Below are 18,244 nucleotides of genomic sequence, written 5' to 3'. Positions count from 1 at the left end.
TTCCTCCCTGTTCTTCTATATTTCTCCTTACCTTCCCCCCTACTGTCCCTTTAGGAGAAAAAAAAACGTAGTCCTCCATATCTTTCTTCCTTCTCTCCTATCGTCCTTCCATTCCTTTTTCCTAATTTCTTCCCTCCCTCCTTAATTTCCTCCCTTCCCCCTTTTCCCATTTCCTCCCTCCCTTCCTTCTCTCTCTTCTTATTTTCTTCCTCTTCCACACTCTCTTTCAATAAAGGGAAAAAAACAAACAGTCTTTCCATCTTCCCTTCAACATTTTCTCCCATACTTCCTTTTTTTGCTTATCCTTAATACCTTCCTTCCTTATCTCTTTCCTCATTTCCCCTGTCCCTCCCTACCGTTCATCTTTTCTCCCTTTCTTTCGTAATTCCCCTCCCTCCCTCCCTCCCTTCCTTTTCTCTCTTCTACCTGACTCCCTTTCCTCATTTCCTCCATCCTTTCCTTCCTTCTTTTACCCTTTCCTTATTTTCTCCCACCCTTCCTTTCTCCCCCCCTCTCTCCCTTCCTTCCCCTTTCCTCCTCTCTCCCTTCCCTCTTTACTCATTTCTTCCCTTCCTTCCACTTTACTCCCTCCCTCCCTCCCTTCCCTCTTTCCTCATATACTTCCTCCTGCTTTTCTCCTTTTCCTTATATCCCCCCCCCCACCCGCTCTCTTTCTTTCCTCTTTACTTCCTCCCTCTCCTCCTTTCCTCTCTTCTCCCTCACTCCCTGACCTCATTTGCTCCCTCCCTTCCTTACCTCGTTCCCTTTCTTCCGCTTTCCTCCCTCCCTCCCTTCCCTCTTTCATCATTTCCTTTCAAATATTTATTTTATTTTCAACAGAAAGGCAGTTCCATGTCAACCAGACAATAATTAAAAAAAACAGCGATGTACCAATAAACATTGCATAAATACATCCGACAATAGGTAAGAACAAAAAAACACTGAATACGCTAAGTCTTTCATCATTTCCTCCCTCCCTCCCTTCTGCTTTCCTGCCTTCCCTCTTTCCTCATTCATTTCCTCCTGCTTTCCCCCCTCCATTCCTTCCCTCTTTCCTCCCTTCCTTCTTTTCCTAATTTCCCCCCTCGCTCCCTTCCTTTCCTCTTTCCTCCCTCCCCTTCCTTTCCTCTCTTCTCCCTCACTGCCTTTCCTCATTTCCTCCCTCCTTTCCTTCCTTCCTTTACCCTTTCCTCATTTTTTCCCTCCCTTCCTTTCTTCCCTCTCTTCCTTCCTTCCACTTTCCTCTCTCCCTCCCTTCCCTATTTCCTCATTTCCTTCCTCCCTTCCTTCTGCTTTCCTCCCTCCCTTTCCTCTTTTCTAATTTCCTCCCTCCCTTCCTTCCCTTCCTCATTTCCTCTCTCCCTTCCTTTCCTCATTCCTTCCTTCTATCTCTCCTTCATTGCTTCCTCCTCTACACTCTCTTTCAAAAACAATAAAAAAAACATAACCTTTCCATCCTCCCTCTGTTCCATCCTTCCTCCCTCTCTCCCTTCTATCCTTCCTTCCTTCCCTCCCCACTCTCTCAACTCTTAGCCTGGCTACGTATTTCTTTAGCCTGTACAGTGTATATGTATTCCAGCTTGACATTCAGCTATTTGGTTGGTTCGATGTCTTTGTTATGGTTTTACTTCAGTCATCTTTACTTGTTTTCCTTCCTTGTTTTGTTTTTTTTTTTCATTTTTTTGGTTGATAAAAAATCTTTCCTGTGATTAGGTCATGTGACGCTGTCAGAAAATCAATTCACAACAGTGCCCTTTAAACCTTTTTATAGTAATTGCCGCAATGATCAGATAAAGCTCCTTCGATACAACAGCGGCTTATCACCAAATGGTTCCAAACTCTAAGGAGCCCGTGCCCGATCCATTCCGCTGACTCCTCCCCACCGCCGCCGTACAGTCAGTCTGTGCCTTGGTCGTTAACATAAATCCTATTAAAGAACAACTCCGATGTGATCTGTTTGGCCTAATACATACCTCCACAATGACAGCTACTGATTTGAAAGAAAAAAAAAAATGAACTACCGTATATACTCGAGTATAAACCAAGTTTTTCAGCCCTTATTTTAGGGCTGAAAATAGCCCCCTCGGCTTATACTCGAGTCAGTGTACCTGTCGGGGTCGCGGGCGTCCATTTTTCAAAAATCGCAGCTTCCCCCTGGTCCGTGATAGGCGTTTGACACTGTGTTCCGCTACCGCTTATCACGGAGGTCCTCTGGCTGAGCCAGCTGCCAGTCAGACATCTGTGTGGATCCCGACATTATTGGCTAGATCCTTCCAGTGAGTGGACCAGCTCTGTGATGTCAGCTGACAGAGGGCATTAGAATCTGCACTCATGTAATCTAGAAGAGAAGTATGGCCAAAAAAGCTTTGGCCTTACTTTTTGAAGGTAGCACATTAAACTTAATGGATTACCAATGCACCCTAAGGTGTCAAAAATCAAATGTAACCCTTTTGTTTGGAATGCAACCATAGGTGTGCGCAGCCTAATACATTAGGGTGTGCACCCCAAAGCTCAAACACACGTCTTTCTCTGTAGCCTCAGCTGCATGGCGCAGTGAATGAAAAATGAATGGGAAGCGATCTGTGCTGAGTGGCTTCCTGATCATTTGCAAACTAAAGCATAGGAAGCACAGTTTCCTATGCTTCAGTTATGATTGGACACAGTAAGCGGGTGTGTACACTATGTTCATTTAGAAAAGGAAGGGGCTGGTAAATTACATTCCCCCGAAGAGAGGATAGAAGTCAGCAGCACTGCATGGATGGGTGGGGGGCAATGAGGGGACGGGGAGCCCGTGTAGTAGGGGGAATCGGTACCGCACATAGAGATTAGGGCGTGTCTAGGCGCACACCCTGTGCACACTTATGAATGCATTGCAGCTGCATTGCCCTTGTGTTGGGTTGCTATTCAGTATGTAGGGTCCATTTAGATCCATCTCCTGACCAAGGCTTGTTAGTATCTGCTGCCAAGGCAGATTATATATATTTTTTTGTGCCTTCAGTTCCCAGGTCTGCTGTGCCCATTATGAGGTGTTCCCACCATTCCTATGCTGAATTCTAGGGTCTCTACATCTGCTGTGCCCATAATGAGGGGTTCCCACCATCCCTGCACTGTGTTCCCAGCTCCCCACACCACCTGTGCTTATTATGAGGGGTTACCACCATCCCTTCTCTGAGTTCCTGGGTCTGCAAACCTGTCAGGTCCATTATGAGGGGTTTCCACCATCTCTGTGCTTAGTTCCCTACACACCTGCTGTGGCTATTATGAGGAGCTCCCACCATCATTTCCATGACTTTCTGGGTCTGCACACCTAATGTGCCCATTACGAGGAGCTCCAATTATCTTTTCTGGGTCTGCACACCTGCTGTGCCCATTATGAGGAGCTCCCACCATCCTTTTCATGAGTTTATGGGTCTGCACACCTGCTTTGCCCATTATGAGGGGCTCCCACCATCCTTTCCCTGAGTTTATGGGTCTGCACACCTGCTTTGCCCATTATGAGGGGCTCCCACCATCCTTTCCCTGAGTTTCTGGGTCTGCACACCTGTTGTGCCCATTATGAGGAGCTCCCACCATCCTTTACCTGAGTTTCTGGGTCTGCACACCTGCTGTGCCCATTATGAGGGGCTCCCACTATCCTTTCCCTGAGTTTCTGGGTCTGCACACCTGCTGTGCCCATTATGAGGTGCTCCCACCATCCTTTCCTTGAGTTTCTGGCTCTGCACACCTGCTGTTCCCATTATGAGGGGCTCCCACTATCCTTTCCCTGAGTTTCTGGGTCTGCACACCTGCTGTGCCCATTATGAGGAGCTCCCACCATCCTTTCCTTGAGTTTCTGGGTCTGCACACCTGCTGTGCCCATTATGAGGGGCTCCCACCATCCTTTCCCTGAGTTTCTGGCTCTGCACACCTGCTGTGCCCATTATGAGGAGCTCCCACCATCCTTTCCCTGAGTTTCTGGGTCTGCACACCTGCTGTGCCCATTATGAGGAGCTCCCACCATCCTTTCCCTGAGTTTCTGGGTCTGCACACCTGTTGTGCCCATTATGAGGAGCTCCCACCATCCTTTACCTGAGTTTCTGGCTCTGCACACCTGCTGTGCCCATTATGAGGGGCTCCCACTATCCTTTCCCTGAGTTTCTGGGTCTGCACACCTGCTGTGCCCATTATGAGGAGCTCCCACCATCCTTTACCTGAGTTTCTGGCTCTGCACACCTGCTGTGCCCATTATGAGGGGCTCCCACTATCCTTTCCCTGAGTTTCTGGGTCTGCACACCTGCTGTGCCCATTATGAGGAGCTCCCACCATCCTTTCCTTGAGTTTCTGGGTCTGCACACCTGCTGTGCCCATTATGAGGGGCTCCCACCACCATCCTTTCCCTGAGTTTCTGGGTCTGCACACCTGCTGTTCATTTCTATTCTATGACTTTAATATTCCAGGGAGACAGTTGACACGATCTCTGGATATTGGACTGTTTCATATTTACTTATCTATTCTTGGTTTGCCATTGACCTTTCCCCTCCCCGATCACCTAAAGACACCGAGAGCTACAGATATGCCGGTTACAACCTTAACTAGTCTTAGGGGTATGTGTTGCAACATTACTGGAGTGCAAAGAGCGAGAATGTGCAGTATGCCAAAACAATCAATCAAACATTACATTTCTGCTGATTGGCTACTAAGAATCGCTGCACTTTCCACAAATCTATTTGGCCTCATTCAGTAAAAAATGTAATTCCTTATGAATAGGGTTGTCTCGATACCACTTTTTTAAGACCGAGTACAAGTACTGATACTTTTTTTCAAGTACTCGCCGATACCGATTACCGATACTTTTTTTAAATGTCGTGACAGTTTCTCAAAGCACAATACAGATTAGGTGGCAATGATCTGCAGCACTGATAGAATTAGGTGGCACTGATATGCAGAACTGATAGGTGGCTGGCTGGCACTGACAGATGGCACTGACAGCTGGCTTGCACTGGCAGATGGCACTGATGGCTGGCACTGGCAGTTGGCACTAACGGCTGGCACTGGCAGATGGCACTGATGGCTGGCACTGGCAGGTGGCACTGATGGCTGACTGGCACTGGCAGGTGGCACTAACGGCTGGCTGGCACTGGCAGGTAATGCTGGTGGGCACTGGCACATGGCACTGACGTTTGGCGGGCACTGACAGGTGGCACTGACGTTTGGCAGGCACTGGCAGGTGGCACTGATGGCTGGCGGGCACGGGCAGGTGGCACTGACGGCTGGTGGGCACTGATAGGTGACATTTATGGGCACTGATAGGCAGGCACTAAAATGCCATTAGGGAAGGCTGCCTGCAATGCTCATCCTGGTACTCCTTGCACTTGGCCGCATAAAAGCAGCAACTGCCATCTTGTTACACCCAGCCCAAACTATATGGGCTGGGTGTAACAAGATGTCAGCTGCTGGCATACTGTGGCCGAGTGCAGGGCAGGGCTGGACTTCATCCAGACTGGCCCATTTTGACAGGTCTCTCCCATGGGTCCCGCGATCGGTCCCCGGAGCTGAAGAACGGGGAGAGTTGTGTGTAAACACAGCTTCCCCGTTCTTCACTGTGGCGCCGTCATCGATCGTGTGTTCCCTTTTATAGGGAACCACAATCGATGACATCACACCTACAGCCACACCCCCCTACAGTTAGAAACACAAATGAGGTCATACATAACCCCATCAGCGCCCCCTTGTGGTTAACTCCCAAACTGCAATTGTCATTTTCACAGTAAACAATGCATTTTTTGCTGTGAAAATGACAATGGTCCCAAAAATGTATCAAAATTGTCAGAAGTGTCCGCCATAATGTCGCAGTCACGAAAAAAAAATCGCTGATCGCCGCCATTAGTAGTAAAAAAAAAAAAAATTAATAAAAATGCAATAAAACTATCCCCTTTTTTGTAAACGCTATAAATTTTGCGCAAACCAATCGATAAACGCTTATTGCGATTTTTTTTACCAAAAATAGGTAGTAGAATACGTATCGGCCTAAACTGAGGAAAAAAATATGTTTTATATATTTTTGGGGGATATTTATTATAGAAAAAAGTAAAAAATATTGATTTTTTTTTAAAATTGTCGCTCTATTTTTGTTTATAGCGCAAAAAATAAAAACCGCAGAGGTGATCAAATACCACCAAAAGAAAGCTCTATTTGTGGGAAAAAAAGGGCGCTAATTTTGTTTGGGAGCCACATCGCACGACCGCGCAATTGTCAGTTAAAGCGACGCAGTGCCAAATCGCAAAAACTGGCCGGGTCCTTTAGCTGCCTAAAGGTCCGGGTCTTAAGTCTTAAGTGGTTTCACCCCACGCTGATGAAGTCCCGCTCATAGGGACGTAACATCGTACGAGGGGAAGGGGCCACATGTGACGTCACCCACGATCGCCGACCTAGACTGAAACCCATGCTCTTATGGATGTTTTATGCTGTTTCGCTGCACTCGTTTGAGAGTGCTTATACAGTGAGTGTATTCGTTTTTTATTCTTAAATAAATGTATTTTGGCTTCAGAGAGCACTAGATTTCCTCTCCTTTGTTTTTTATGCCCTGATTGCCATGTCCTGATCCTGAGTCTGACTGATATCGTGGTTCTACTGCTGCATTGCTTGCTGTCCTCTGAGAACAGGTGGTTCTCTGATTATGCTTTGTGACCTATTGCAGGTCGAAGTTGTAAGGTGAGAGGCCATTCCTGCTATTTGGTGGAGGTTCCTTCTGGATATCACCCTTTGGATTTTTGCACTATTATATTCCGATTTGGATCATCTTTTTGCACTTGAGCACTTTATATGGACTCTATTATATAATTTTTAATTATATATCATATATCATATGTTTTAACTTTCTGTATGTATAGTTTAAATTTGTTTGTTTTGCGCTGCACTATTATTATTTTATGTCAATGTGAGGTGTTTTATTTGAATTTACCTTAGAGCTGGCTCGCATTTTTTAGTTTATATTTACATTCCAGCGCTGAATAATTTTTCTTTATTGGTTAAGAGGGATCTCCATGCAAAAAAAATATTAAAAAAATGTGTAAATCAATATCAGATCCAAAATCCGAGCATGCAACCTGGCTGGATGTTAAAACATTTGAACTTCTTGCCATTTTCAAGCCAGTTAAAGATTTGGTCTCAGCTGTGAATCTCATGTACAGCTTGTCACCGGCACTCAGACATAAGGATTCCTACCTTTGTACCTATTGCAGCCAAGGTCCAAAGATTAGGCTCTAAGTGCAATGCCAGACCTTTATTACAGACGTCCCTGGGACGGTTGTAGTACAGTCTCTCGTTTGGACTTGTCGAGGATATAACCCGGTCCTCAGATTCCTGGATGACAGGTGACAACTAGTAACAAGACAGAGAGGTTAGTGGCCCCGCGCAACCTTAGAGCCAATACTATTTAGGTTTGTGTCCCTATCTTCTTCTATATCTTTCTAACATATTCTGCAGTGCTGTACAGAGAACACTGAGTCAGTCACATCGGTCTCTGCACCAGAGGAGCTTACACTCTAATGTCTCTGTACAGTCACACACTATTATTATACATTTATATAGCTCTGACATATTCTGTAGTGTTGTATAAGGAACATTGTCCCAGATTCAGGTCCCAGCGGCGGCGTAACGTATCCCATTTACATTACACCGCCGCAGGTTTACAGCGTAAGTGCCTGATTCACAAAGCTCTTACCTGTAAACTTGCGGCAGTGTAACGTAAATCCGCTCGGCGCAAGCCCGCCTAATTCAAATGGGACGGGCACCATTTAAATTAGGCGCGTTCCCGCATGCTCCGTCCGTCAGTCAAATTACCCGACGTGCATTGCGCTAAATGACGCAAGGACGTCATTAGTTTCGACGTTAACGTAAATGGCGTCCAGCGCCATTCACGGACGACTTACGCAAACGACGTGAATTCTAAAATTTCGACGCGGGAATGACGGCCATACTTAACATGGGTTACACCACCTAGATGGCAGCCTTAGTTTTACGCGGCGTATTTAGATGGAAACAACGTAAATTTAGAGCGACGGGTAAAGCGTACGTTCGTGAATCGCCGTAACTAGTCATTTGCATATTCTACGCCGACCGCAATGGAATCGCCACCTAGCGGCCGGCCTAGAATTGCATCCTAAGATCCGACGGTGTAAGTCAATTACACCTGTCGGATCTTAGGGCTATCTATGCGTAACCTGATTCTATGAATCAGCCGCATAGTTAGGACAGGCGGATCACAGAGATACGCCGTCATATCTCTTTTGTGAATCTGGCCCATTGTGCCAGTCACATCAGCTTCTGCACTAGAGAAGCTTACACTTTAACCACTTCAGCCCCAGAGGATCTGGCTGCCCAATGACCGGGCCATTTTTTGCGATTCGGCACTGCGTCTCTTTAACTGACAATTGCGCGGTCGTGCGACGTGGCTCCCAAACAAAATTGACGTCCTTTTCTTCCCACAAATAGAGCTTTCTTTTGGTGGCATTTAATCACCTCAGCGTTTTTTTTTTTTTTTTTTTTTTAGCTATAAACAAAAAAAGAGCAACAATTTTGAAAAAAAGCAATATTGTTTACTTTTTGCTATAATAAATATCCCCCAAAAAAAAATCATTTCTCAGTTTAGGCCGATATGTATTATTTTACATATTTTTGGTAAAAAAAATAAAAAAAATCGCAATAAGCGTATATTGATTGGTTTGCGCAAAAGTTATAGCATCGACAAAATAGGGGATAGTTTTATGGCATTTTTATTAATATTTTTTTTTTTTACTAGTAATGGCGGTGATCTGCGATTTTAATAGTGACTGCGACATTATGGCGGACACATCGGACACTTTTGACGCTATTTTGGGACCATTGTCTTTTATATATAAAAATGCACTGATTACTGTGTACATGACACTGGCAGTAAACGGCTCGTTGTAGTGTTGTACATCACCGCGTTCTTGGCGGTCGAAATTTCAGAGCAGATTTGTGTGAGCGTGTGTATGCAACACAAGTTTGAGCCAAAATTCCATCGAAAAAAAATCCACTGTTTTCTTGTCGGAATTTTCGATCGTGTGAACGCGGCATAACGAGCAGGGCCCTCCGATTCCTTCTGTATTGAATTGTATTGTAACTATACAACTCCTGTATAATAATAATGTATCCATAACAGTCACACACTATTATTATTATACATTTATATAGTTCTGTACAGCACCGCAGTATATGTCAGAGCTATATAAATGTATAATATTAATAATAGACGAGCAGCGTTGTCGCCCTAGGCTGCTTACCCGATTTGGACCACACTTCCCCCTTTCCACATTTTCATTACATAGGGTGGAGGCAATCTGTAGTCAATAAAAAATAGTTGGGAAGGTATATAGGATTGTTTAGGACCTCAGTTTAGTGCATAAGGAGAAAATGTTTCTGGTAGGATCAACAGGTATTTTTCTATTCTTGCCGCAAATGGACTTAGCCTGAAAACAAATGCAGACACCATGTCTAAGAATTGGCAAATTGGAATATATTGCATAATGTTGTCCTTGGGTTTAGATACACGTTAAATGCTAAATAAACGCTTATAAAAAATGTTGGCCTAATGTCACAGACATTAGACAAGATCCAATTAACCTACCAGCATTTTTTTGGAGTGTGTGAAGAAAGCGGAGCACCCAGAGGAAACCAAAGGCATAATAAGCTAGTATGCATAGCATACTAGCTCATTATGAAGTACTTACCTGAGATTGAAGCCCCCGCAGCGATGCTCGTTGCCCTCCTCCGTCTGCACCATCTCTCCATGAGTGACTTCCGCATATTGCGGCTCCGGCGCTGTGACTGGCCGAAGCCGCGATGACGTCACTCCTGCGCGCATGATCGCCGTTAGAAGCGGCACGCTCAGTGCGCCGTCGTCTAGACATCGGTGCCTTTCTTTTGCAAATATCTCCTAAACCGTGTAGGTTTAGGAGATATTTGTTGCACCTTGAGGTAAGCCTTAATCTAGGCTTACCTGTAGGTGAAAGTGGTCTGTAAGGGTTTTCAACCACTTTAACCACTTAAGACCCGGACCAATATGCAGGTAAAGGACCAGGCCCCTTTTTGCGATTCGGCACTGCGTCGTTTTAACTGACAATTGCGTGGTCGTGCGAAGTGGCTCCCAAACAAAATTGGTGTCCTTTTTTTCCCACAAATAGAGCTTTCTTTTGGTGATATTTGATCACCTCTACCGTTTTTTATTTTTTGCGCTATAAACAAAAATAGAGCGACAATTTTGAAAAAAATTCAATATTTTTTCCTTTTTGCTATAATAAATATCCCCCAAAAATATATTTAAAAAAAAAACTTTTTTTTCCCTCAGTTTAGGCCGAAACATATTCTTCTACCTATTTTTGTTAAAAAAAAATATATCGCAATAAGCGTTTATCGATTGGTTTGCGCAAAATGTATAGTGTTTACAAAATAGAGAGAGAAGATCACCGCTCAAGGTAGGTCTATTGTAGGGTCGTTTCAAAAATATAGAACTCCAAGGGTGCAGGCAATGCACTAAGGCAAATATTGGTAAAAAGATGAGGGATGGACAGCCGCACTCCAAACCAAACAGGTTGTCTTTATTCAAATCAACAGCAAGAACACAGCAGATCACATCAATAGGAACAGGAGAATACCAAAATAGGGGATAGTTCTATTGCATTTTTATAAATATTTTTTTTTTTACTACTAATGGCGGCGATCAGCGATTTTTTTCGTGACTGCGACATTATGGCGGACACATCGGACAATTTTGACACATTTTTGGGACCATTGTCATTTTCACTGCAAAAAGTGCTATAAAAATGCATTGTTTACTGTGAAAATGACAATTGCAGTTTAGGAGTTAACCACTAGGGGGCACTGTAGGGGTTAAGTGTGACCTCATATGTGTTTCTAACTGTAGGGGGGTGGGGCTGGACGTGTGACGTCATTGATCGTCCTTCCCTATATCAGGGAACAGACGATCAATGACACTGCCACAACGAAGAACAGGGAAGGTGTGTTTACACACACCTCTCCCCGTTCTTTAGCTCCTGTGACCGATCGCGGAACACCGGCGGCGATCGGGTCACGGAGCTTCGGACCGGGGTCACGAGCGCGCCGCCGGCGTCGCGCTCGCGACCCCACGGCTGGGCTTAAGGAATCACGTACGGGTTTGTGATTGTGCCCACCCGTGCCATTCTGCCGACGTATATCGGCGTTAGGCGGTCCTTAAGTGGTTAAAGTTCATGAAAAGGCAGATGTCCCAATACTTTTGACAATATAGTGTATTTATATATTTAGTTATTTCTTTTTTACCCCCACTGACCATTAAGTCTGGGGCATTTTCTTATTCCACAATCCGGCCATCCTAAAGTCAGAAGGACATTAGAATGGCCCTTTGCCTGCCCTAGGGCAATGGGATATTCCCTGGGTCAACAACCGTTGGTGCTTTTTAGGGGAAGATTAAATGTAGAGATGAGCTCAAGGTGAGGTCTGACTTCCAGGCTTTTTGCTTGTTCGGCGAGAGCTGAATGTCATGTATAATGATAGTATTTCTACTGCTACTATATATGACAGCTTCCTCCCCGTCAATGGTTGCTAAGGAAGGGGCGAGGCCAGCACGTGCATCTTCCTTAGCATACAGTGACTTCACCTGGCCTCATTCATTTACTGGATGGGAATCCACAGCCATATAAATAAAAGAGCAAAGATAACGCTGAAATCACTGATCAAACAATGGGGCTATGAAATTGACCAGATATGGTCATGGCCATATTTGGTCAATGACATCATCATTTGGGAGATGTCATTCAGTTGGCAGGATTTTTTTCTTTTGGCAGGCTCATTGTGACTGACATGGATCTGCATCGATGGATGACATGACTGATGATGGATGCACATTGTGGGACTTTTAGGGGTTTTTTTTTACTTTTTACTAAGAGATTTGTCAAAAAGCATGGTGTGACAGGCTACATTTTTTTCATGAATGAGTAGAAATACTGAGTAGCCCTTAGCCATTAATATAGAGGGAGGCAGTATCAGGAGCCCCCTTATAAGCCCCGTGCCTACAGACCCCCACAACCACTGAGCCAGGGTTGTGGGGAAGAGGCCCTTGTCTTCAACCATATGGGGACAAGGTGCTTTGCCTGGGATGGTACCGCCCCACATGTTGAGGGCATGTGGCCTGTTCTGGTTTAGATGGTTTAGAAGGAGGGTCCATGACCCCTTCCCTTGTTCCTGGCTAGCCAGACTGCATACTTGAATAAAGCCTAGTACACACTGCTAGCTCAGGTCAGAGCCACTGACTGCTAGTCCTGCTAGTACAGCGATCTCCCCTGCTGTTCTATTGTGTTCTGATAGGGATATGGCTTCTGCCCCAAACGGCCAGCTTCTGTCGACATTCGGCCCGTGTGTAAAAGGGCTTAAATGTCTAGTATGGATTTTGGCAGGGACCTCACACTTGTTTTTTTCTTGTTTTTTGTGTGGGGCTCGCCCTTAAAATATCAGACCCAAATGGTCTGGTATAGAATTTTGAGGGTCCCCATACTCTTTTTTTTGTGGTGCCCCCTTGACATCCATACCCTTATCAAGGATACCATTTCAACATAGAGGAACCCTGGAAATAACTTTCCAGTCTCAGGGAACCCCTGCTACAACTCATGATACATTAGTGTGATGGTCAGTGGGAAGAATGCTCCTTACACTTGTGGTCACTGGGAAGATTTACCCCCTTACATATAGCTAAAAAGATAAATGGTGTCAGTGGGAAATTATCTGAGAGGCTGAAATTGCTCATTGCTAAAGGAACCCCCAGCAACCTCTGGGGGAAGGGGCAGCTGCCCTGGGCACTGTGGAATCATGTGAGGTGGGGGGCACCACAAGTAGGTTGGGGGAGGGTATTTGGGTTGGGAGGTCGAATCTGAGAGGTGGCAGGACATAAGAATGGTTCTAGCTGGGGGCATTCGGGGGAGGTGTGCTAGGTGTAGTGATTTGAGTGGATTCGTGTTGGAAGGGAGTTGGGGGAAGATTTGTGCTTGAAGGCGGAATTTGGGGGGGGGGGGGTGCTAGAAAAGGTAATATGGTAGGGGAAGGAGATTTGTGCTAGGAGGGGAAAATCTTTTTTTGGGGGGGGCAAAGATTTGTGCTATTTAGGGGATTTCAGTGGGGGGTGGAGGAGGAGAATTTAAGCTTGGGGGTAAGCATGCAGATTAGTGTCAGTGAGAACTTATCTGAGAGGCTGAAAATTGCTCATTGCTCATGGAACCTCTAGCAACCCGTGGAGGAACCCTAGGGTTTCATTCAGGGACGGGATTTCAGCAGGGAGTGGAGGACGGGGGATTTATGCTTGAGGGTAAGCATGCAAATTAGTGCAGTTTTATGCTTATACATCTCGGGGGAGGGGTGCAATTTGGCATGTTCGTCCTGGTTTTAGATGACCTTGTCCCGACACTGGTTTTATGGTACCCTAGTTGAGAAACCCTGCTCAGTTATTCAGATGGAGTCTCTCTGCAGGATGCCTAAAACCAACAAGATCCTGGCGCACAAAAAAAAAAATGCATGGGACATGCTGCTAGCAATACAACACAAATAATTTTCTGTTCCAAAACAGAACAGATGAAACATCCAGCAAGTGCTGGGAATTTGGCATACATCTAGAGAATTGCCATCCGTGTGATATTATCAATGGCCGGGCCATAACAGTTACCTTTGTTCAGGATCCAAGGTTTATATGTACACTCAGCACAATCTGGCTCCTGGCCCTTGGTCAGTCCAGACAGTCAAGGTCAGGCATACAGTATACAATAAAACCTCTGGTGACCTCTTCTCAGCTTCTCAGAAATGCTGACTGCCCCAGACATCTTGTACCCGAGCAGAGGGGCCAATGGCTGTTTGTTTGTTTTTTCATATTTTTTGGTTAAACATGTTATCCTTACTAGCTCTGTGTAATGGTTTTTCACAGAGAAGCCCAGATCTTCCTATTCCTGGGTTCCTCTTTGATGCTCCTGGCCCCTCCCTCCTATTGAGTGCCCCCACAACAAGCAGCTTGCTACGGAGGCACCCAAACCGAGCCACAGCTTCCTGTGTCCATTCAGACACGAAACCGCACCCCCTTTCTCTCCTCATTGGCTCACTAATTTTGATTGACAGCAGCATGAGCCAATAGCGCTGCGCTGCTGTCTCAGCCAACGAGGAGGGAGGTTCCGCACAGCCGAGTCTTTCGTGCAACATCGTTGAATCTAGATGAGGCTCAGGTAAGTATTAGGGTGGCTGCTGCACACAAAAGGATTTTTATTTTAATGCACAGAATGCATTAAGATAAAAAAAAAAAAACTTCTGCCTACACAACTATTTTAACTGAACAAGCTATAGTTAGAAGCTGATTGGAAATTATACACAGCTGCACCAGATTTCGCACTTTCCAGTTTTAGTAAATCGCCCCAATGTGTCCTTGAACACATAGGCGTTTAGAGGCGGAATAAAAAACCCAGAGCCAGCGCATTTAGGAGAAGAGTAATTTGCCGCAAAACAAAAAGTCTGACGTGCCTAAACTCATGTAAACTCTCTGAGGCTGGGTTCACACTTGTCCGACAACGGTCCTACATTGGGAGCTCATGTAGCATGACGTGTGAAAATCAATGTTTCCCTATGAGAGCCGTCTTAACTGGTCCTACACAAGTCGGTCCGACTTTGAAAATGCTCCCTGTACTACTTTGGTCCTACATTGATCCTACTTCAGCCCATTGAATATCATTGAAGTCGGACCAAAGTAGGAGCCTTGTCTGAGGCCCCATACACACGAGAGGATTTATCCGCAGATACGGTCCAGCGGACCGTTTCCACGGATAAATCCTCTCAAAGATTTCCGCAGATTTCGATGCGATGGAGTGTACACACCATCGCATTGAAATCCGCGCGGAAATCCTCTGCCGATGACGTGTCGCGCCGTCGCCGCGATTATGACGCGGCGACGGGCGCGACGCTGTCATATAAGGAATTCCACGCATGCGTCAAATCATTACGACGCGTGCGGGGAATCCCTTTGGACGAATGGATCCGGTAAGTCTGTACAGACGAGCGGATCCATCCGTTGGAATGGATTCCAGCAGATGGATTTGTTGTGCATCACAGCAAATATCCGATCTGCTGGAATCCATCCCAGAGGAGATTTCTCCGCGGAAACAGATCCGCTGGCGTGTACACACCATAGGATCTATCCGCAGAAACCCATTTGCTGGGATTTATCTGCGGATGGATTCTATCGTGTGTACGGGGCCTAAGGCTGGGTTCACACTACTACACTACTTTCATCCTACTTTGCTCTGTGTTCAATGTTTCCCTATGAGAGCGTCTTGTAGCGTCCTACACAAGTCGGTCCGACTTTGAAAATGCTCCCTGTACTACTTTTGGTCCTACATTGATCCTACTTCAGGCCCATTGAATATCATTGAAGTCGGACCAAAGTAGTATCCTGTTCATGAAAGTAGGATGGATGTAGGACCAATGTAGGATAAATGTAGGACCGATGTAGCAGAGCAAAGTAGGATGAAAGTAGTGTAGTAGTGTGAACCCAGCCTCAGACAGTGAAGTGCTAGGTACATTTAGCGTTTGAGCTGAATCAAATGGCCAGGCTAAATTAAAGTGGTTCTAAAGTCAGAAGATTTTTTATCTTAATACATTCTATGCATTAAGTAAAAAAAAAAATCTGCGATCACCCCCTCAGCCCCCCTAAAACTTACCTGAGCCCCATCTCGATCCAGCGATGTTGCACAAGAGTCTTGACTGCCCAGGACTCTCCCTCCTCATTGGCTGAGACAGCAGCGGGGTGCCATTGGCTCCCGCTACTGTCAATCAAAGTCAGCAAGCCAATGAGGAGTCTGAATTGACACACCCAGCAGCTGCTCAGCTCAGGTTCCCCCATGGCAAGCTGCTTGCTGTGGGGGCACTCGACAGGAGGAAGGGGCTAGGAGTGCTGGCAAGGGACCCCAGAAGAGGAGGATCTGCACTGCACAGAGCAGGTAAATATGACATATTTGTTATTTTTAAATAAAAAATAGATTTTAGTATCAGTGTTTTTTTTAATTTTAAATAACAACTTTCTCTATACTTACCTGCTCTGTGCAAAGGAATTGCACAGAGCGGCCGCGAACATCCTCTTTTGCGGTCCCTCGCTGGCGCTCCTGGCTCTCCTCTCTGTCCAGTGCCCCTATAGGAACCCGCATCCCAAGGGGGCACTCGTGCTTTCTCGCACCCGAGCCCTGCTGCGGCGGTAATTGACACAAACAGCAGGACTCGCCCCCGCTTCCCGCTTCCTCGTCACCGGCTTTGATTGACAGCACTGGGAACCAATGGCTCCCGGTGCCCCAGCAAAGCCAGCGAGACCCAGAAGTGAGGGGAAGAGCTGCACAAATGCACAGTGCTGGATCGAATGAGGGCTCAGGTAAGTAAAGGGGGGGGGGATGCTGACGCCTAAACATTTTTTACCTTAACGCAGGAATGCATTAAGGTAAACAAAAATGTAGGCTTTACAACCACTTTAATAATCTGGCCAGTGGAATGAATGAATGCTCAAGCACCTGTGGCGCCTAAATGCATTTGCAAAAGGCGACTTTAGGTGCGTTTATAACGCTGGTCTTTTTTTTCTTTCCTGGAGCATAGGTGTCCAGATTAGGAAATGTGTTTATGTTTACTTGAGGCCTTAAGGCTCCAGTCACACTTGTGCAACTTGTCATGAAACTTTGAACACACAAGTGTCACATAACAAGTCGTTTACCATATTTACCAACGATAACCATTCATATCAGTGACGGCTGGGGGCTGAAATGTGCCACAAATAGGCCCATAGCCCATGGGGCACAGTAGCGGCAATTGATGGGGCACACTGGCAGCAACTGATGGGGCACAGTAGCGCCAATTGATGAGGCACAGAAGCGGCAATTGATGGGCACACTGGCAGCAATTGATGGGTGCAGTAGCTGCATTTGATGGCACAATGGCGGCAATTTATGGGCACAGTGGCTGCGTCTGATGGCACAGTGGCTGTATTTGATGGGCACAGTGGCTGCGCTCCTTCTCCGCTCCAAAGATGTCGCTAGCAGGACTTGTTTTACCGTCCTGCTAGCGCAACGCTCCAGTGTGAAAGCCCCTCTGGCTTTCACACTGGAGTGAATGGGGAGAGATTTTTAAGGGCGTATTGCAGGCGCTATTTTTAACGCTATAGCCCCTGCAATATGCTCCAGTGTGAAAGGGGTCTTAATGATAAAAGATGAAGCTGTATTTTGTGACATGTCAGGAATATATTGACAGGGCTGGTGCAAGGATTTTTGACACCAAAGGCGAAAATTTATTTTGCCGCCCCCTTGGCTCCACCCCCTTTCCCCCCTGCCTATGTAAACCCCACCTTTTAAATGAAACACTGCCCACCAGCGCCCATGATCCCGGATCTGGATTCAGAGGACTGGGAGGATGTCTGGGAATATCCTTTCTTACAGCTCGTCTCTGTTAGAGATCGGTTGATACAATTTACTGCTTCATAGAGTCTATTTGTCCCCCCAAAGATTATCCAAAATTTGCCTGAATTCCAACTGTTGGAAGTGTGATATGGCAAATGCCGACTTCAACCATATGTTGTGGTCCTGTCCCAGAATCCAGCTCTTCTGGGCAGAGGTCACGACCTTCATTGAAACCTTGACCTTGATTCATGTTCCCCTGAATGTATCGGTCTGTGTGCTTGGTCTGGTGAGCAACCAGAGCGCTAATAGGACTTCTATTGTTTTACGTTAGGAAGGCTCTACTCATTAAATGGAAACAAACGGAGGTATCTTCTTTAAATACATGGAAATCGCTGATCAACTCTGCTGTGCCACTGTACAAAGAGGCCTATCTCGCCAGATGCTGCCCAGCTAAGTTTGACAAAATTTGGAGCGTATGGGTCGATTCAGACATCACGATCGCAACAAATTAGGTGTTGTTCCCCTTAACTGTCTATCTCAGCTAGCTGTTTTGTAGGAGTGAGCAGGCGGCAGACTGACAACTCATGGGGCCCCCGGGCAATAGGAGATTATGGGGCCCCCGGGCAATAGGAGATTTTTGGAGCCCCCCGGCAATAGGAGATTTTTGGGGCCCCGGGCAATAGGAGATTATGGGGCCACACAGTATACACACACATACAGTATACATACTGTCCTTGGTTTTACTGAGGCTGGCAACCCTGATGGGGCCCCCTAATGGCATGGGGCCCTCG

At 46.1% G+C, this 18,244-nt stretch overlaps 1 protein-coding gene across 1 annotated transcript in view; it reads left to right on the top strand.

Annotated features, from left to right (window-relative positions):
• Nucleotides 1–7,261: 7,261 nt before the first annotated feature.
• Nucleotides 7,262–18,244, top strand: part of ACSL5 (acyl-CoA synthetase long chain family member 5) — an 81,883-nt gene continuing 70,900 nt past the window's right edge. The window contains exon 1 of the mRNA XM_040361625.1: nucleotides 7,262–7,378. The gene's annotated coding sequence lies outside the window, so the exon portion shown is untranslated. The remainder of the gene's footprint in view (nucleotides 7,379–18,244) is intronic.

The sequence above is a fragment of the Rana temporaria genome, chromosome 8, assembly GCF_905171775.1.
Source record: "Rana temporaria chromosome 8, aRanTem1.1, whole genome shotgun sequence".
In the NCBI taxonomy this organism is placed as follows: Eukaryota; Metazoa; Chordata; class Amphibia; order Anura; family Ranidae; genus Rana; species Rana temporaria.
This window is presented reverse-complemented; position numbering and strand designations above follow the sequence as displayed.